At 55.8% G+C, this 17,394-nt stretch overlaps 1 pseudogene; it reads left to right on the plus strand.

Annotated features, from left to right (window-relative positions):
• The first annotated feature begins 11,854 nt into the window (after positions 1–11,854).
• Positions 11,855–17,394, plus strand: part of LOC119976426 — a 16,263-nt pseudogene continuing 10,723 nt past the window's right edge.

Consider the following 17,394-nt stretch of genomic DNA (forward strand, 5'->3'; position numbering starts at 1 on the left):
CAGCCCAGGCGTGTGTCCTGTCTGTCTGTGACCAGCTAAATCAGCCCAGGCGTGTGTCCTGTCTGTCTGTGACCAGCTAAATCAGCCCAGGCGTGTGTCCTGTCTGTCTGGGACCAGCTAAATCAGCCCAGGCGTGTGTCCTCTGTGTCTGTGACCAGCTAAATCAGCCCAGGCGTGTGCCCTGTCTGTGACCAGCTAAATCAGCCCAAGCGTGTGTCCTGTCTGTGACCAGCTAAATCAGCCCAGGCGTGTGTCCTGTCTGTCTGTGACCAGCTAAATCAGCCCAGGCGTGTGTCCTGTCTGGGACCAGCTAAATCAGCCCAGGCGTGTGTCCTGTCTGTGACCAGCTAAATCAGCCCAGGCGTGTGCCCTGTCTGTCTGGGACCAGCTAAATCAGCCCAGGCGTGTGCCCTGTCTGGGACCAGCTAAATCAGCCCAGGCGTGTGTCCTGTCTGTCTGTGACCAGCTAAATCAGCCCAGGCGTGTGTCCTGTCTGGGACCAGCTAAATCAGCCCAGGCGTGTGTCCTGTCTGTCTGGGACCAGCTAAATCAGCCCAGGCGTGTGCCCTGTCTGCGATCAGCTAAATCAGCCCAGGCGTGTGTCCTGTCTGTGACCAGCTAAATCAGCCCAGGCGTGTGTCCTGTCTGTCTGTGACCAGCTAAATCAGCCCAGGCGTGTGTCCTGTCTGTCTGTGACCAGCTAAATCAGCCCAGGCGTGTGTCCTGTCTGGGACCAGCAAAATCAGCCTAGGCGTGTGCCCTGTCTGTGACCAGCTAAATCAGCCCAGGCGTGTGTCCTGTCTGTCTGTGACCTGCTAAATCAGCCCAGGCGTGTGTCCTGTCTGTCTGTGACCAGCTAAATCAGCCCAGGCGTGTGTCCTGTCTGTCTGGGACCAGCTAAATCAGCCCAGGCATGTGTCCTGTCTCTGACAAGCTAAATCAGCCCAGGCATGTGCCCTGTCTGTGACCAGCTAAATCAGCCCAGGCGTGTGCCCTGTCTGTGACCAGCTAAATCAGCCCAGGCGTGTGTCCTGTCTGTCTGTGACCAGTTAAATCAGCCCAGGCGTGTGCCCTGTCTGGGACCAGCTAAATCAGCCCAGGCGTGTGTCCTGTCTGTGACCAGCTAAATCAGCCCAGGCGTGTGTCCTGTCTGTGACCAGCTAAATCAGCCCAGGCGTGTGTCCTGTCTGTGACCAGCTAAATCAGCCCAGGCGTGTGTCCTGTCTGTGACCAGCTAAATCAGCCCAGGCGTGTGTCCTGTCTGTCTGTGACCAGCTAAATCAGCCCAGGCGTGTGTCCTGTCTGTCTGTGACCAGCTAAATCAGCCCAGGCGTGTGTCCTGTCTGTCTGGGACCAGCTAAATCAGCCCAGGCGTGTGTCCTGTCTGTGACCAGCTAAATCAGCCCAGGCGTGTGTCCTGTCTGGGACCAGCTAAATCAGCCCAGGCGTGTGCCCTGTCTGTCTGGGACCAGCTGAATCAGCCCAGGCGTGTGTCCTGTCTGTCTGGGACCAGCTAAATCAGCCCAGGCGTGTGTCCTGTCTGACCAGCTAAATCAGCCCAGGCGTGTGTCCTGTCTGTCTGTGACCAGCTAAATCAGCCCAGGCGTGTGTCCTGTCTGACCAGCTAAATCAGCCCAGGCGTGTGTCCTTTCTGTCTGTGACCAGCTAAATCAGCCCAGGCGTGTGTCCTGTCTGTCTGTGACCGGCTAAATCAGCCCAGGCGTGTGTCCTGTCTGTGACCAGCTAAATCAGCCCAGGCGTGTGTCCTGTCTGTGACCAGCTAAATCAGCCCAGGCGTGTGTCCTGTCTGTGACCAGCTAAATCAGCCCAGGCGTGTGTCCTGTCTGTGACCAGCTAAATCAGCCCAGGCGTGTGTCCTGTCTGTCTGGGACCAGCTAAATCAGCCCAGGCGTGTGTCCTGTCTGTCTGTGACCAGCTAAATCAGCCCAGGCCTGTGTCCTGTCTGTGACCAGCTAAATCAGCCCAGGCGTGTGTCCTGTCTGGGACCAGCTAAATCAGCCCAGGCGTGTGCCCTGTCTGTGACCAGCTAAATCAGCCCAGGCGTGTGTCCTGTCTGTCTGTTACCAGCTAAATCAGCCCAGGCGTGTGTCCTGTCTGGGACCAGCTAAATCAGCCCAGGCGTGTGTCCTGTCTATGACCAGCTAAATCAGCCCAGGCGTGTGTCCTGTCTGTCTGTGACCAGCTAAATCAGCCCAGGCGTGTGTCCTGTCTGTGACCAGCTAAATCAGCCCAGGCGTGTGTCCTGTCTGTCTGGGACCAGCTAAATCAGCCCAGGCGTGTGTCCTGTCTGGGACCAGCTAAATCAGCCCAGGCGTGTGTCCTGTCTGTCTGTGACCAGCTAAATCAGCCCAGGCGTGTGTCCTGTCTGTCTGTGACCAGCTAAATCAGCCCAGGCGTGTGTCCTGTCTGTGACCAGCTAAATCAGCCCAGGCATGTGTCCTGTCTGTCTGTGACCAGCTAAATCAGCCCAGGCGTGTGTCCTGTCTGTGACCAGCTAAATCAGCCCAGGCGTGTGTCCTGTCTGGGACCAGCTAAATCAGCCCAGGCGTGTGTCCTGTCTGTCTGTGACCAGCTAAATCAGCCCAGGCGTGTGTCCTGTCTGTCTGGGACCAGCTAAATCAGCCCAGGCGTGTGTCCTGTCTGTCTGGGACCAGCTACACAAGCCCAGGCGTGTGTCCTGTCTGTGACCAGCTAAATCAGCCCAGGCGTGTGCCCTGTCTGTCTGGGACCAGCTAAATCAGCCCAGGCGTGTGTCCTGTCTGTGACAAGCTAAATCAGCCCAGGCGTGTGTCCTGTCTGTGACCAGCTAAATCAGCCCAGGCGTGTGCCCTGTCTGTCTGGGACCAGCTAAATCAGCCCAGGCGTGTGTCCTGTCTGTGACCAGCTAAATCAGCCCAGGCGTGTGCCCTGTCTGTCTGTGACCAGCTAAATCAGCCCAGGCGTGTGGTCTGTCTGTCTGGGACCAGCTAAATCAGCCCAGGCGTGTGTCCTGTCTGTCTGTGACCAGCTAAATCAGCCCAGGCGTGTGTCCTGTCTGGGACCAGCTAAATCAGCCCAGGCATGTGTCCTGTCTGTCTGGGACCAGCTAAATCAGCCCAGGCGTGTGTCCTGTCTGTCTGGGACCAGCTAAATCAGCCCAGGCGTGTGTCCTGTCTGTCTGGGACCAGCTAAATCAGCCCAGGCGTGTGTCCTGTCTGGGACCAGCTAAATCAGCCCAGGCGTGTGTCCTGTCTGGGACCAGCTAAATCAGCCCAGGCGTGTGCCCTGTCTGTGACCAGCTAAATCAGCCCAGGCGTGTGCCCTGTCTGTCTGGGACCAGCTAAATCAGCCCAGGCGTGTGTCCTGTCTGTGACCAGCTAAATTAGCCCAGGCGTGTGCCCTGTCTGTGACCAGCTAAATCAGCCCAGGCGTGTGTCCTGTCTGACTGGGACCAGCTAAATCAGCCCAGGCGTGTGCCCTGTCTGGGACCAGCTAAATCAGCCCAGGCGTGTGTCCTGTCTGTCTGGGACCAGCTAAATCAGCCCAGGCGTGTGTCCTGTCTGGGACCAGCTAAATCAGCCCAGGCGTGTGTCCTGTCTGTCTGTGACCAGCTAAATCAGCCCAGGCGTGTGTCCTGTCTGGGACCAGCTAAATCAGCCCAGGCGTGTGTCCTGTCTGGGACCAGCTAAATCAGCCCAGGCGTGTGTCCTGTCTGTGACCAGCTAAATCAGCCCAGGCGTGTGTCCTGTCTGTCTGTGACCAGCTAAATCAGCCCAGGCGTGTGTCCTGTCTGGGACCAGCTACATCAGCCCAGGCGTGTGTCCTGTCTGTCTGGGACCAGCTAAATCAGCCCAGGCGTGTGTCCTGTCTGTGACCAGCTAAATCAGCCCAGGCATGTGTCCTGTCTGGGACCAGCTACATCAGCCCAGGCGTGTGTCCTGTCTGTCTGGGACCAGCTAAATCAGCCCAGGCGTGTGCCCTGTCTGGGACCAGCTAAATCAGCCCAGGCGTGTGTCCTGTCTGTCTGTGACCAGCTAAATCAGCCCAGGCGTGTGCCCTGTCTGTGACCAGCTAAATCAGCCCAGGCGTGTGCCCTGTCTGGGACCAGCTAAATCAGCCCAGGCGTGTGTCCTGTCTGTCTGTGACCAGCTAAATCAGCCCAGGCGTGTGTCCTGTCTGTCTGTGACCAGCTAAATCAGCCCAGGCGTGTGTCCTGTCTGTGACCAGCTAAATCAGCCCAGGCCTGTGTCCTGTCTGTCTGGGACCAGCTAAATCAGCCCAGGCATGTGTCCTGTCTGTGACCAGCTAAATCAGCCCAGGCGTGTGCCCTGTCTGTCTGGTACCAGCTAAATCAGCCCAGGCGTGTGTCCTGTCTGTCTGGGACCAGCTAAATCAGCCCAGGCGTGTGTCTTGTCTGTCTGGGACCAGCTACACAAGCCCAGGCGTGTGCCCTGTCTGTCTGGGACCAGCTAAATCAGCCCAGGCGTGTGTCCTGTCTGTGACAAGCTAAATCAGCCCAGGCGTGTGTCCTGTCTGTGACCAGCTAAATCAGCCCAGGCGTGTGCCCTGTCTGTCTGTGACCAGCTAAATCAGCCCAGGTGTGTGGTCTGTCTGTCTGGGACCAGCTAAATCAGCCCAGGCGTGTGTCCTGTCTGTGACCAGCTAAATCAGCCCAGGCGTGTGTCCTGTCTGTGACCAGCTAAATCAGCCCAGGCGTGTGTCCTGTCTGTGACCAGCTAAATCAGCCCAGGCGTGTGTCCTGTCTGGGACCAGCTAAATCAGCCCAGGCGTGTGTCCTGTCTGGGACCAGCTAAATCAGCCCAGGTGTGTGCCCTGTCTGTGACCAGCTAAATCAGCCCAGGCGTGTGTCCTGTCTGTCTGGGACCAGCTAAATCAGCCCAGGCGTGTGTCCTGTCTGTGACCAGCTAAATTAGCCCAGGCGTGTGCCCTGTCTGTGACCAGCTAAATCAGCCCAGGCGTGTGTCCTGTCTGACTGGGACCAGCTAAATCAGCCCAGGCGTGTGCCCTGTCTGGGACCAGCTAAATCAGCCCAGGCGTGTGTCCTGTCTGTCTGGGACCAGCTAAATCAGCCCAGGCGTGTGTCCTGTCTGTCTGTGACCAGCTAAATCAGCCCAGGCGTGTGTCATGTCTGTCTGTGACCAGCTAAATCAGCCCAGGCGTGTGTCCTGTCTGTGACCAGCTAAATCAGCCCAGGCGTGTGTCCTGTCTGTGACCAGCTAAAACAGCCCAGGCGTGTGTCCTGTCTGTCTGTGACCAGCTAAATCAGCCCAGGCGTGTGCCCTGTCTGGGACCAGCTAAATCAGCCCAGGCGTGTGTCCTGTCTGTGACCAGCTAAATCAGCCCAGGCGTGTGTCCTGTCTGGGACCAGCTAAATCAGCCCAGGCGTGTGTCCTGTCTGTCTGGGACCACCTAAATCAGCCCAGGCGTGTGTCCTGTCTGGGACCAGCTAAATCAGCCCAGGCGTGTGTCCTGTCTGTCTGTGACCAGCTAAATCAGCCCAGGCGTGTGCCCTGTCTGTCTGGGACCAGCTAAATCAGCCCAGGCGTGTGTCCTGTCTGTCTGGGACCAGCTAAATCAGCCCAGGCGTGTGTCCTGTCTGGGACCAGCTAAATCAGCCCAGGCGTGTGTCCTGTCTGTCTGGGACCAGCTAAATCAGCCCAGGCGTGTGTCTTGTCTGTCTGGGACCAGCTACACAAGCCCAGGCGTGTGTCCTGTCTGTCTGGGACCAGCTAAATCAGCCCAGGCGTGTGTCCTGTCTGTCTGGGACCAGCTAAATCAGCCCAGGCGTGTGTCCTGTCTGTGACAAGCTAAATCAGCCCGGGCGTGTGTCCTGTCTGTGACCAGCTAAATCAGCCCAGGCGTGTGCCCTGTCTGTCTGTGACCAGCTAAATCAGCCCAGGCGTGTGGTCTGTCTGTCTGGGACCAGCTAAATCAGCCCAGGCGTGTGTCCTGTCTGTGACCAGCTAAATCAGCCCAGGCCTGTGTCCTGTCTGTGACCAGCTAAATCAGCCCAGGCGTGTGTCCTGTCTGTGACCAGCTAAATCAGCCCAGGCGTGTGTCCTGTCTGTAACCAGCTAAATCAGCCCAGGCGTGTGTCCTGTCTGGGACCAGCTAATTCAGCCCAGGCGTGTGTCCTGTCTGGGACCAGCTAAATCAGCCCAGGCGTGTGCCCTGTCTGTGACCAGCTAAATCAGCCCAGGCCTGTGTCCTGTCTGGGACCAGCTAAATCAGCCCAGGCGTGTGCCCTGTCTGTAACCAGCTAAATCAGCCCAGGCCTGTGTCCTGTCTGTGACCAGCTAAATCAGCCCAGGCGTGTGTCCTGTCTGTGACCAGCTAAATCAGCCCAGGCGTGTGCCCTGTCTGTAACCAGCTAAATCAGCCCAGGCGTGTGTCCTGTCTGTGACCAGCTAAATCAGCCCAGGCGTGTGTCCTGTCTGTGACCAGCTAAATCAGCCCAGGCGTGTGCCCTGTCTGTCTGTGACCAGCTAAATCAGCCCAGGCGTGTGTCCTGTCTGGGACCAGCTAATTCAGCCCAGGCGTGTGTCCTGTCTGGGACCAGCTAAATCAGCCCAGGCGTGTGTCCTGTCTGTGACCAGCTAAATCAGCCCAGGCGTGTGCCCTGTCTGTGACCAGCTAAATCAGCCCAGGCGTGTGTCCTGTCTGTCTGGGACCAGCTGAATCAGCCCAGGCGTGTGCCCTGTCTGTGACCAGCTAAATCAGCCCAGGCGTGTGTCCTGTCTGACTGGGACCAGCTAAATCAGCCCAGGCGTGTGCCCTGTCTGGGACCAGCTAAATCAGCCCAGGCGTGTGTCCTGTCTGTCTGGGACCAGCTAAATCAGCCCAGGCGTGTGCCCTGTCTGTGACCAGCTAAATCAGCCCAGGCGTGTGTCATGTCTGTCTGTGACCAGCTAAATCAGCCCAGGCGTGTGCCCTGTCTGGGACCCGCTAAATCAGCCCAGGCGTGTGTCCTGTCTGTGACCAGCTAAATCAGCCCAGGCGTGTGTCATGTCTGTCTGTGACCAGCTAAATCAGCCCAGGCGTGTGTCCTGTCTGGGACCAGCTAAATCAGCCCAGGCGTGTGTCCTGTCTGTCTGGGACCACCTAAATCAGCCCAGGCGTGTGCCCTGTCTGGGACCAGCTAAATCAGCCCAGGCGTGTGTCCTGTCTGTCTGTGACCAGCTAAATCAGCCCAGGCGTGTGCCCTGTCTGTGACCAGCTAAATCAGCCCAGGCGTGTGCCCTGTCTGGGACCAGCTAAATCAGCCCAGGCGTGTGCCCTGTCTGTCTGGGACCAGCTAAATCAGCCCAGGCGTGTGTCCTGTCTGTCTGTGACCAGCTAAATCAGCCCAGGCGTGTGTCCTGTCTGTCTGTGACCAGCTAAATCAGCCCAGGCGTGTGCCCTGTCTGTGACCAGCTAAATCAGCCCAGGCGTGTGTCCTGTCTGTGACCAGCTAAATCAGCCCAGGCGTGTGTGTCCTGTCTGTGACCAGCTAAATCAGCCCAGGCATGTGTCCTGTCTGTCTGTGACCAGCTAAATCAGCCCAGGCGTGTGCCCTGTCTGGGACCAGCTAAATCAGCCCAGGCGTGTGTCCTGTCTGTCTGTGACCAGCTAAATCAGCCCAGGCGTGTGCCCTGTCTGTGACCAGCTAAATCAGCCCAGGCGTGTGCCCTGTCTGGGACCAGCTAAATCAGCCCAGGCGTGTGCCCTGTCTGTCTGGGACCAGCTAAATCAGCCCAGGCGTGTGTCCTGTCTGTCTGTGACCAGCTAAATCAGCCCAGGCGTGTGTCCTGTCTGTCTGTGACCAGCTAAATCAGCCCAGGCGTGTGCCCTGTCTGTGACCAGCTAAATCAGCCCAGGCGTGTGTCCTGTCTGTGACCAGCTAAATCAGCCCAGGCGTGTGTGCCCTGTCTGTGACCAGCTAAATCAGCCCAGGCATGTGTCCTGTCTGTCTGTGACCAGCTAAATCAGCCCAGGCGTGTGCCCTGTCTGGGACCAGCTAAATCAGCCCAGGCGTGTGTCCTGTCTGTCTGGGACCAGCTAAATCAGCCCAGGCGTGTGCCCTGTCTGTGACCAGCTAAATCAGCCCAGGCGTGTGTCCTGTCTGACTGGGACCAGCTAAATCAGCCCAGGCGTGTGCCCTGTCTGGGACCAGCTAAATCAGCCCAGGCGTGTGTCCTGTCTGTCTGGGACCAGCTAAATCAGCCCAGGCGTGTGTCATGTCTGTCTGTGACCAGCTAAATCAGCCCAGGCGTGTGCCCTGTCTGGGACCCGCTAAATCAGCCCAGGCGTGTGACCTGTCTGTGACCAGCTAAATCAGCCCAGGCGTGTGTCATGTCTGTCTGTGACCAGCTAAATCAGCCCAGGCGTGTGTCCTGTCTGGGACCAGCTAAATCAGCCCAGGCGTGTGTCCTGTCTGTCTGGGACCACCTAAATCAGCCCAGGCGTGTGCCCTGTCTGGGACCAGCTAAATCAGCCCAGGCGTGTGTCCTGTCTGTCTGTGACCAGCTAAATCAGCCCAGGCGTGTGCCCTGTCTGTGACCAGCTAAATCAGCCCAGGCGTGTGCCCTGTCTGGGACCAGCTAAATCAGCCCAGGCGTGTGCCCTGTCTGTCTGGGACCAGCTAAATCAGCCCAGGCGTGTGTCCTGTCTGTCTGTGACCAGCTAAATCAGCCCAGGCGTGTGTCCTGTCTGTCTGTGACCAGCTAAATCAGCCCAGGCGTGTGCCCTGTCTGTGACCAGCTAAATCAGCCCAGGCGTGTGTCCTGTCTGTGACCAGCTAAATCAGCCCAGGCGTGTGTGTCCTGTCTGTGACCAGCTAAATCAGCCCAGGCATGTGTCCTGTCTGTCTGTGACCAGCTAAATCAGCCCAGGCGTGTGCCCTGTCTGGGACCAGCTAAATCAGCCCAGGCGTGTGTCCTGTCTGTGACCAGCTAAATCAGCCCAGGCGTCTGTCCTGTCTGTGACCAGCTAGATCAGCCCAGGCGTGTGCCCTGTCTGGGACCAGCTAAATCAGCCCAGGCGTGTGCCCTGTCTGGGACCAGCTAAATCAGCCCAGGCGTGTGTCCTGTCTGGGACCAGCTAAATCAGCCCAGGCATGTGTCCTGTCTGGGACCAGCTAAATCAGCCCAGGCGTGTGTCCTGTCTGTCTGGGACCAGCTATATCAGCCCAGGCGTGTGTCCTGTCTGTGACCAGCTAAATCAGCCCAGGCGTGTGTCCTGTCTGTCTGGGACCAGCTAAATCAGCCCAGGCGTGTGTCCTGTCTGTGACCAGCTAAATCAGCCCAGGCATGTGCCCTGTCTGTGACCAGCTAAATCAGCCCAGGCGTGTGTCCTGTCTGGGACCAGCTAAATCAGCCCAGGCGTGTGTCCTGTCTGTCTGGGACCAGCTAAATCAGCCCAGGCGTGTGTCCTGTCTGTCTGGGACCAGCTAAATCAGCCCAGGCGTGTGTCCTGTCTGGGACCAGCTAAATCAGCCCAGGCGTGTGTCCTGTCTGTGACCAGCTAAATCAGCCCAGGCGTGTGTCCTGTCTGTCTGTGACCAGCTAAATCAGCCCAGGCGTGTGCCCTGTCTGTCTGGGACCAGCTAAATCAGCCCAGGCGTGTGTCCTGTCTGTCTGGGACCAGCTAAATCAGCCCAGGCGTGTGTCCTGTCTGGGACCAGCTAAATCAGCCCAGGCGTGTGTCCTGTCTGTCTGGGACCAGCTAAATCAGCCCAGGCGTGTGTCCTGTCTGGGACCAGCTAAATCAGCCCAGGCGTGTGTCCTGTCTGTCTGAGACCAGCTAAATCAGCCCAGGCGTGTGTCCTGTCTGTCTGTGACCGGCTAAATCAGCCCAGGCGTGTGCCCTGACTGTCTGTGACCTGCTAAATCAGCCCAGGCGTGTGCCCTGTCTGGGACCAGCTAAATCAGCCCAGGCGTGTGCCCTGTCTGTCTGGGACCAGCTAAATCAGCCCAGGCGTGTGTCCTGTCTGTCTGTGACCAGCTAAATCAGCCCAGGCGTGTGTCCTGTCTGTCTGTGACCAGCTAAATCAGCCCAGGCGTGTGCCCTGTCTGTGACCAGCTAAATCAGCCCAGGCGTGTGTCCTGTCTGTGACCAGCTAAATCAGCCCAGGCGTGTGTGTCCTGTCTGTGACCAGCTAAATCAGCCCAGGCATGTGTCCTGTCTGTCTGTGACCAGCTAAATCAGCCCAGGCGTGTGCCCTGTCTGGGACCAGCTAAATCAGCCCAGGCGTGTGTCCTGTCTGTGACCAGCTAAATCAGCCCAGGCGTCTGTCCTGTCTGTGACCAGCTAAATCAGCCCAGGCGTGTGCCCTGTCTGGGACCAGCTAAATCAGCCCAGGCGTGTGCCCTGTCTGGGACCAGCTAAATCAGCCCAGGCGTGTGTCCTGTCTGGGACCAGCTAAATCAGCCCAGGCATGTGTCCTGTCTGGGACCAGCTAAATCAGCCCAGGCGTGTGTCCTGTCTGTCTGGGACCAGCTATATCAGCCCAGGCGTGTGTCCTGTCTGTGACCAGCTAAATCAGCCCAGGCGTGTGTCCTGTCTGTCTGGGACCAGCTAAATCAGCCCAGGCGTGTGTCCTGTCTGTGACCAGCTAAATCAGCCCAGGCATGTGCCCTGTCTGTGACCAGCTAAATCAGCCCAGGCGTGTGTCCTGTCTGGGACCAGCTAAATCAGCCCAGGCGTGTGTCCTGTCTGTCTGGGACCAGCTAAATCAGCCCAGGCGTGTGTCCTGTCTGTCTGGGACCAGCTAAATCAGCCCAGGCGTGTGTCCTGTCTGGGACCAGCTAAATCAGCCCAGGCGTGTGTCCTGTCTGTGACCAGCTAAATCAGCCCAGGCGTGTGTCCTGTCTGTCTGTGACCAGCTAAATCAGCCCAGGCGTGTGCCCTGTCTGTCTGGGACCAGCTAAATCAGCCCAGGCGTGTGTCCTGTCTGTCTGGGACCAGCTAAATCAGCCCAGGCGTGTGTCCTGTCTGGGACCAGCTAAATCAGCCCAGGCGTGTGTCCTGTCTGTCTGGGACCAGCTAAATCAGCCCAGGCGTGTGTCCTGTCTGGGACCAGCTAAATCAGCCCAGGCGTGTGTCCTGTCTGTCTGGGACCAGCTAAATCAGCCCAGGCGTGTGTCCTGTCTGTCTGTGACCGGCTAAATCAGCCCAGGCGTGTGCCCTGACTGTCTGTGACCTGCTAAATCAGCCCAGGCGTGTGCCCTGACTGTCTGGGACCAGCTAAATCAGCCCAGGCGTGTGTCCTGTCTGTCTGTGACCGGCTAAATCAGCCCAGGCGTGTGCCCTGACTGTCTGGGACCAGCTAAATCAGCCCAGGCGTGTGTCCTGTCTGTCTGGGACCAGCTAAATCAGCCCAGGCGTGTGTCCTGTCTGGGACCAGCTAAATCAGCCCAGGCGTGTGTCCTGTCTGTGACAAGCTAAATCAGCCCAGGCGTGTGTCCTGTCTGTGACCAGCTAAATCAGCCCAGGCGTGTGCCCTCGTGAGAGCGAGTTGGAGGATTTATTTTATGTTTTTTTGTCCATCCCTGATTAGGAACAATAAACATTCTTTCCATTTCTTTTAAAACTTAGAGAAAACCTGTCCGTGTGTGTCTTTTACAGTCACAGCAGTTAAAGAGTTAATGACTCACAAAAATGGCAAGCAAGTTCTTCAACAAAAAAACAAATCTCAGAACGAGAAGGGGAGCCTTTCTACGCCTCCCGAACTGGCCCTCACAGTATCGGGACAGATCAGGGTTTGATAGTTTTTCCAGCAAGATTTGTGCGAGTCGTCGGAATCTTTTGTTTGTTGATGGTTGATCTCCGCACAACAGTACATCTGTTCCGCGGGATGCCTGTGGGTTTCAAATCCAGGATTCTCCGTCTACAACACTTCAGGTACATGGACAAACAGGACAAACCTGTGCCCGGGAGTATTTTAGTGGCTGTAACAAATGTTTTTGGATATTCTGATGACGGAAGGGATACCCTAGAAATGTTGGTCTTCATTTCGCGCATTGGTGAATCCTGCATCAACAGTCACTACACGAAGAGAAGGATGGCTTCATGTCCCTTGGCTGGTAATCCGGGGGCCCAGGCTGATGCTCTGGGCATACGGGTAGCTCAGCAGCACAGTGCTGTCTCACAGCGCCAGGGACCCGGGTTCAATTCCGATCTTGGGTGGAATTTGCGTGGGTTGCCTCTGGGTGCTCCGCTTACTCTTAAATTGACGAATGCGCTGAGGGAGCTCTTTGAACATCCCGAGGGGCCAGGGTTCCTGCTCCATCTCTGGGTTTGAGCTGGGTAAACAGCTTCTCCATTGCAATTCATTTTCCCACAGTCCATTTAAACGGCATTCCGAAAGTCAGGACAGAGACTAAGATACAGCAGCTGACACCAACCCCTAAGGTAGGAACGCAGGAAGTAGGAGGAGGTTCAGGCCATTCGGCCCCTCGAGACTGCCATTCAAGTAGATCGTGGCTCATCTTCTAACTCAATGCCATTTCCCTTTAACATCTAAAATTTGGTTCATCTCGGTCTTGAACATACTCAATGACTGAGCCTTCATGGCCCACTGCAGAGGAGAATTTCACCATCCTTGAGTCAAGACTTTCTCAGTCCAAAATTGCCGCCTCTGATCCGGAGACGATGTTTGTTCTCGATCCATCCCAGCAGAAGAATCACCTTTCCTGCATCTGAGGTTTTTGAAGATTCTGAATGTTCTGAAGGTGGACGTGGGGTGGATGTTTCCTCTCGTGGGTGAGCCCAGAACCCAGGGGGGGGGGGGGGGGGGGAGCAGTTTTTAAATTAGGGCAGAGATGAAGAGTTTTTTAAATTCAAGGGAACTTGGAATTCTCTACCTCAGAATATGAGGAAGGCTGCGGTAGATCGATTCCCCTGCCCAACGAGAATGTAAGGTTAACGGGAATGTGGAATTCGAAACACAAACAAATCAGCCATGATTGAAGAGGGGCCGAATGGTCTCCTAATTCCTGTGTTCATATTGACCTTGTGGAGCCCAGTAAGAATTGTCTACGTCTCAATGAGCTCACCTCTCAGTCTCGAGTAGGGTTTCGCAAACGTTTCCAGCCGGGCAAACCCCTCGTGACCTCCCAAGAGTATAGGGGCAATCCCAAACGTTATCATGTCCAAGACACGTTTCAGCCCCCTCACATGTATCGACTTCCAAAGCCCCTCCCCCCCCCATGAATCCCCTCCCAAAGAAATGAAATTGGCCTATCAGAGCCCTTCCTCTCTGAGCATTGACAACTGATAGGCTCCCTAGGGCAGGGGTGGTCTTGTTTTGGTCACTGATTCTAGTTCTTCTGCACATTCTCCTCGTGTCTGCGTGGGTTTCTCCCCCACCACCCAAAGATGTGCAGCAAAGGTAGATTGGCCACGGCAAATTGCCCCTTTAATTGGAAAAAAAAAAGAATTGGGTACTCTAAATTTATAATTAATAAAATGGTTTTGCGTTCTTTGATTTGGGGCTGTTACTCTTTCTCGAATCTTTGTTTCTTCGGTTGACATGTTAGTTGGCGGGATATTTTTTTCAGTTTTCTTAGACAGAATTGCTGTCTGGTCACATGTCTGCCGAAACCTCTGTGGCCCCTGGAGGCCTCTGACGGAGTCGTTTGGGAATCCCTGCTCAAGAGAGTCCCAGTTTCCTCAATCTCTCCTCATTGGACAATCCGGCCATCCCAGAATCAGTGAGGTGAACCTTCGCTGCACTCCCGCGCTGACAAACTCAGGGTCCTCATCGTTCACAATATATCTTTATAATTCTGATAAGTGCCACACAGCGACTGCAGGGAACGAAAACACTTTAAAAGTTCAATCAATTTTTTAATAACATTATGAATTTACAGGTTCAATAAAATTAGTACATTTGTATTTTCTTTTTAAAAAGTCAGCGTTTCTTTTTCCTGCTGCTGGCTGACTGGGTGGTGGCAGTCCGCTTCTTCCCCTCGGGTTGGCTGTCGCTTTCCCCATCCAGTCGGTAGCTCACCAAGTCCACAGTCTGCTGGAGAATTCCCGTCAGGATGAACTCGGCGTTGAGAACGGGGACGCCGGCATCCCGGGCGGCTTTGCACTTGGGGAGATCATCCGGACAGGAAATCACCAGGGTCTTCTCCTGTCGCGTAGGAATCCAAAAAAGGAGAAAGGGGTTCAGAATCTCAAATCCGTTGCTGCCGGAAGGTTAACCCCCCCCCCCCCCCCCCCCCCCACAATCGCACGCGAGAAGGGACAGTGCTCACAGCGCAGGTCAGCACCCATTTACAAAAGGTAAGAAAGAGTTTGCATTTACACAGTGCCTTGAACAACCGCAGCCCGTCCCATGGCACTTCATAGCCAACTACTTGTCAGCCGAAACTGAAGACGGTTTTCTCCAATGTGGCCAGATAACCTGTGTATGGGAACTATATGCTGCACTGAGCTCAAAGGTAGAGAATCAAACTTAGTGAATAAAGGGGCAACTTTATATAATTGTGTGTGTGTGTGTTTAGCCATCAGTGTCATCAACTGCTATAGTGTATTATAGACTTCTTGTGTGTTTATTGTGACACTAAAAGATTATTTTGTGAGGAGAGTTGTAAAAGCAATTTAATAAACTAGCCACCTTATAATCTATCATCTTTATTAGTGTCACGAGTAGACTTACATTAACACTGCAATGCAGTTACTGTGAAAAGCCCCTAGTCGCCACATTCCGGTGCCTGTTCGGGTACACAGAGGGAGAATTCAGGATGTCCAATTCACCCAACAAGCACGTCTTTCAGGACTAGTGCGAGGAAACCGGAGCACCCGGAGGAAACCCACGCAGACACGGGGAGAACGTGCAGATTCCGCACAGACAGTGACCCAAGCCAGGAATCGAACCCTGGTGCTGTGAAGCAACAGTGCTAACCACTGTGCCACCGTGCCATCCATACTGCGTCTGGACAGAGTCCTGCTTAAAGCCAATTGGCCATAACTGTGCAGTTGTAGAGGTGGCAAAATGGAAGACCGAGGGCCCATTCGATGCAGTAACAGAGAAAAAGAAAAGGATAAAAGGAAAAAGAACCTGGGGATAATTCTTGCAACAAGGTGGTGCCTGAACTATAGTCAAAGTCTCATCTTTATCTATGTGAGCTTAATCACCTCATTTCGTGCGGGAAATACCTCAGTCATTGATTAGTACTTCCGTGTAAATGTGTTAAGATTTGTTAATAAAGTTCAACTGGATGAAATTCTTGTTCTCGTCTCTTTGTCCGATATGTCAGCTGACCCCCGAGAGGGAACGGTCAATACAAGTTACCATAGAATCTCGACAGGGCAGATGGTCGTCATTCGGCCCATCGAGTCTGTACCGACCCTCTGAAAGAGTATACTATCTTTTAAAAAAAATTTAGAGTACCCAATCATATTTCCAATCAAGGGGCAATTTAGCGTGGCCAATCCACCTACCCTGCACATCTTTGGGTTGTGGGGGCGAAACCCACGCAAACACGGGGAGAATGTGCAAACTCCACACGGACAGTGACCCAGAGCCGGGTTCAAACCCGGGTCCCCGGCACTGTGAGACAGCAGTGCTAACCACTGTGCTGCCCTAGAGCACCCTACCTAAGCCCATTCTCCTGCCCTATCTCTGTAACCCCACCTAACCAGCACATCTTTGGACTGTGGGAGAAACTGGAGCATCCGGAGGAAACCCACGCAGACACGGGGAGAACGTGCAGACTCCGCACAGTCATCCAAGGCCGGAATCGAACCCGGGTCCCTGGCGCTGTGAGACAGCAGTGCTAACCACTGTGCTACCCCTGTTCCCATTATGCCAAACCTTCTGGGTTTGGGACACTCTCGCTTTTATCAGCAGGGATTTTAAACAGGTGGGACTCACACTTGGAACGTCCTGAGGCAGAGGCGAGAGTGTGACCAACGAAACCGCCCCTGCCAGGAGCTTGGAACACAGGAATGGGTCTTTATTCCCTCTCCCCTCCAGAAGGTGATAGTTGTTACCGGGCTGCATAACCCTGTGGCATCACATCCTCGTTTGCGATCCGACTGATTCTTAGCTGTCCCCTGCTATGTGGGCACAGACACATCTCCAAGATAGAGCTGCTTGCGTTGTGTTATGCCCCTGCTGTCCCTCAGCCTGCCTGCCGCAGTCAAGAGTGAGAAGATTCGAGTCCCAGGCTGGCAGTTCTCAGCTCCTGATTGGAGGAAGTGCTGGACTTGTAACCTCCCGGATTACGCCGAGGTCACAGGTTCGATCCCGGCCCTGGGTCACTGTCCGTGTGGAGTTTGTACATTCTCCCCGTCTCTGCGTGGGTTTCGCCCCCACAGCCTAAAGATGTGAAGGTTAGGTGGATTGGCCAGGCTAAATTGGAAAAAATGAATTGGGTATTCTAAATTTATATTAAAAATTCAAAGCTCCGTCTGCTCTGTCCAAGGTGGATAGAAACGATCCCAGGGCCCCATTTCCAGGAGCAGCCAGGCAGTCCTGTCCCGGGTAATATTTCTGTGGGGAATCTGGCTGTTACCCTGCGGCGGTTTGAAGGATCTTGCTGTGCACAGGCCGTGCTGTTTCCCACATCCCAACAGTCACTACGCTTGGTGTCACCGCGTGTGATCGTGTGATGGGCTTTGGGACGTGGTGAAAGGTGCTGCTGGATCCAGGCCATTCATCCCATCATCTCTGTGCCGGCCCTCCACGAGAGCTCTCCAATTATTCTCATTACACCCCCCCCCCCCCCCCCCCCCTCCCCCCGCTCTTGGCCTTGAACTAAATGCAAATCGAAATACGGCTGGATTCATTTGCAAAGGTGCTGGAAAATCTCAGGGCGGCAAGGTGGCACAGTGGTTAGCACTGCTGCCTCACGGCACCGAGGACCTGTAAGGCAGACGGGGAAGGTAGGGGAGACAGGAATGGGGGGGGGCCTGTAGGGGGGAGGGGGTAGTGGGGCTGTAGGGGGGAGGGGAATGGGGGTGGGGCTGAAGGGGGGGGGTGGGGCTATAGGGGGGGTGGGGCTGTAGGGGGAGTGCGGCTGTAGGGGAAGGAGAATTGGGGGGTTGAGCTGTAGGAGAGATGGGGCTGTAGGGGGGGTGGGGCTGTAGGGGGGAGGGGGCTGTAGGGGGGGTGGGGCTGTAGGGGGAGGGGGTGGTGGGGCTGTAGGGGTGGGGCTGTAGGGGGTGTGGGGCTGTAGGGGGGGTGGGGCTTTAGGGGGTGGGGCTGTAGGGGGGTGGGGCTGTAGGGGGGGTGGGGGCTGTAGGGGGGTGGGGCAGTAGGGGGGGTGGGGCAGTAGGGGGGGTTGGGGCTGTAGGGGGGTGGGGCTGTAGGGGGGTGGGGCTGTAGGGGGGGTGGGGCTGTAGGGGGGGTGGGGCTGTAGGGGGGGTGGGCTGTAGGGGGGG

Source organism: Scyliorhinus canicula, chromosome 13, assembly GCF_902713615.1.
Source record: "Scyliorhinus canicula chromosome 13, sScyCan1.1, whole genome shotgun sequence".
Lineage (NCBI taxonomy): Eukaryota > Metazoa > Chordata > Chondrichthyes > Carcharhiniformes > Scyliorhinidae > Scyliorhinus > Scyliorhinus canicula.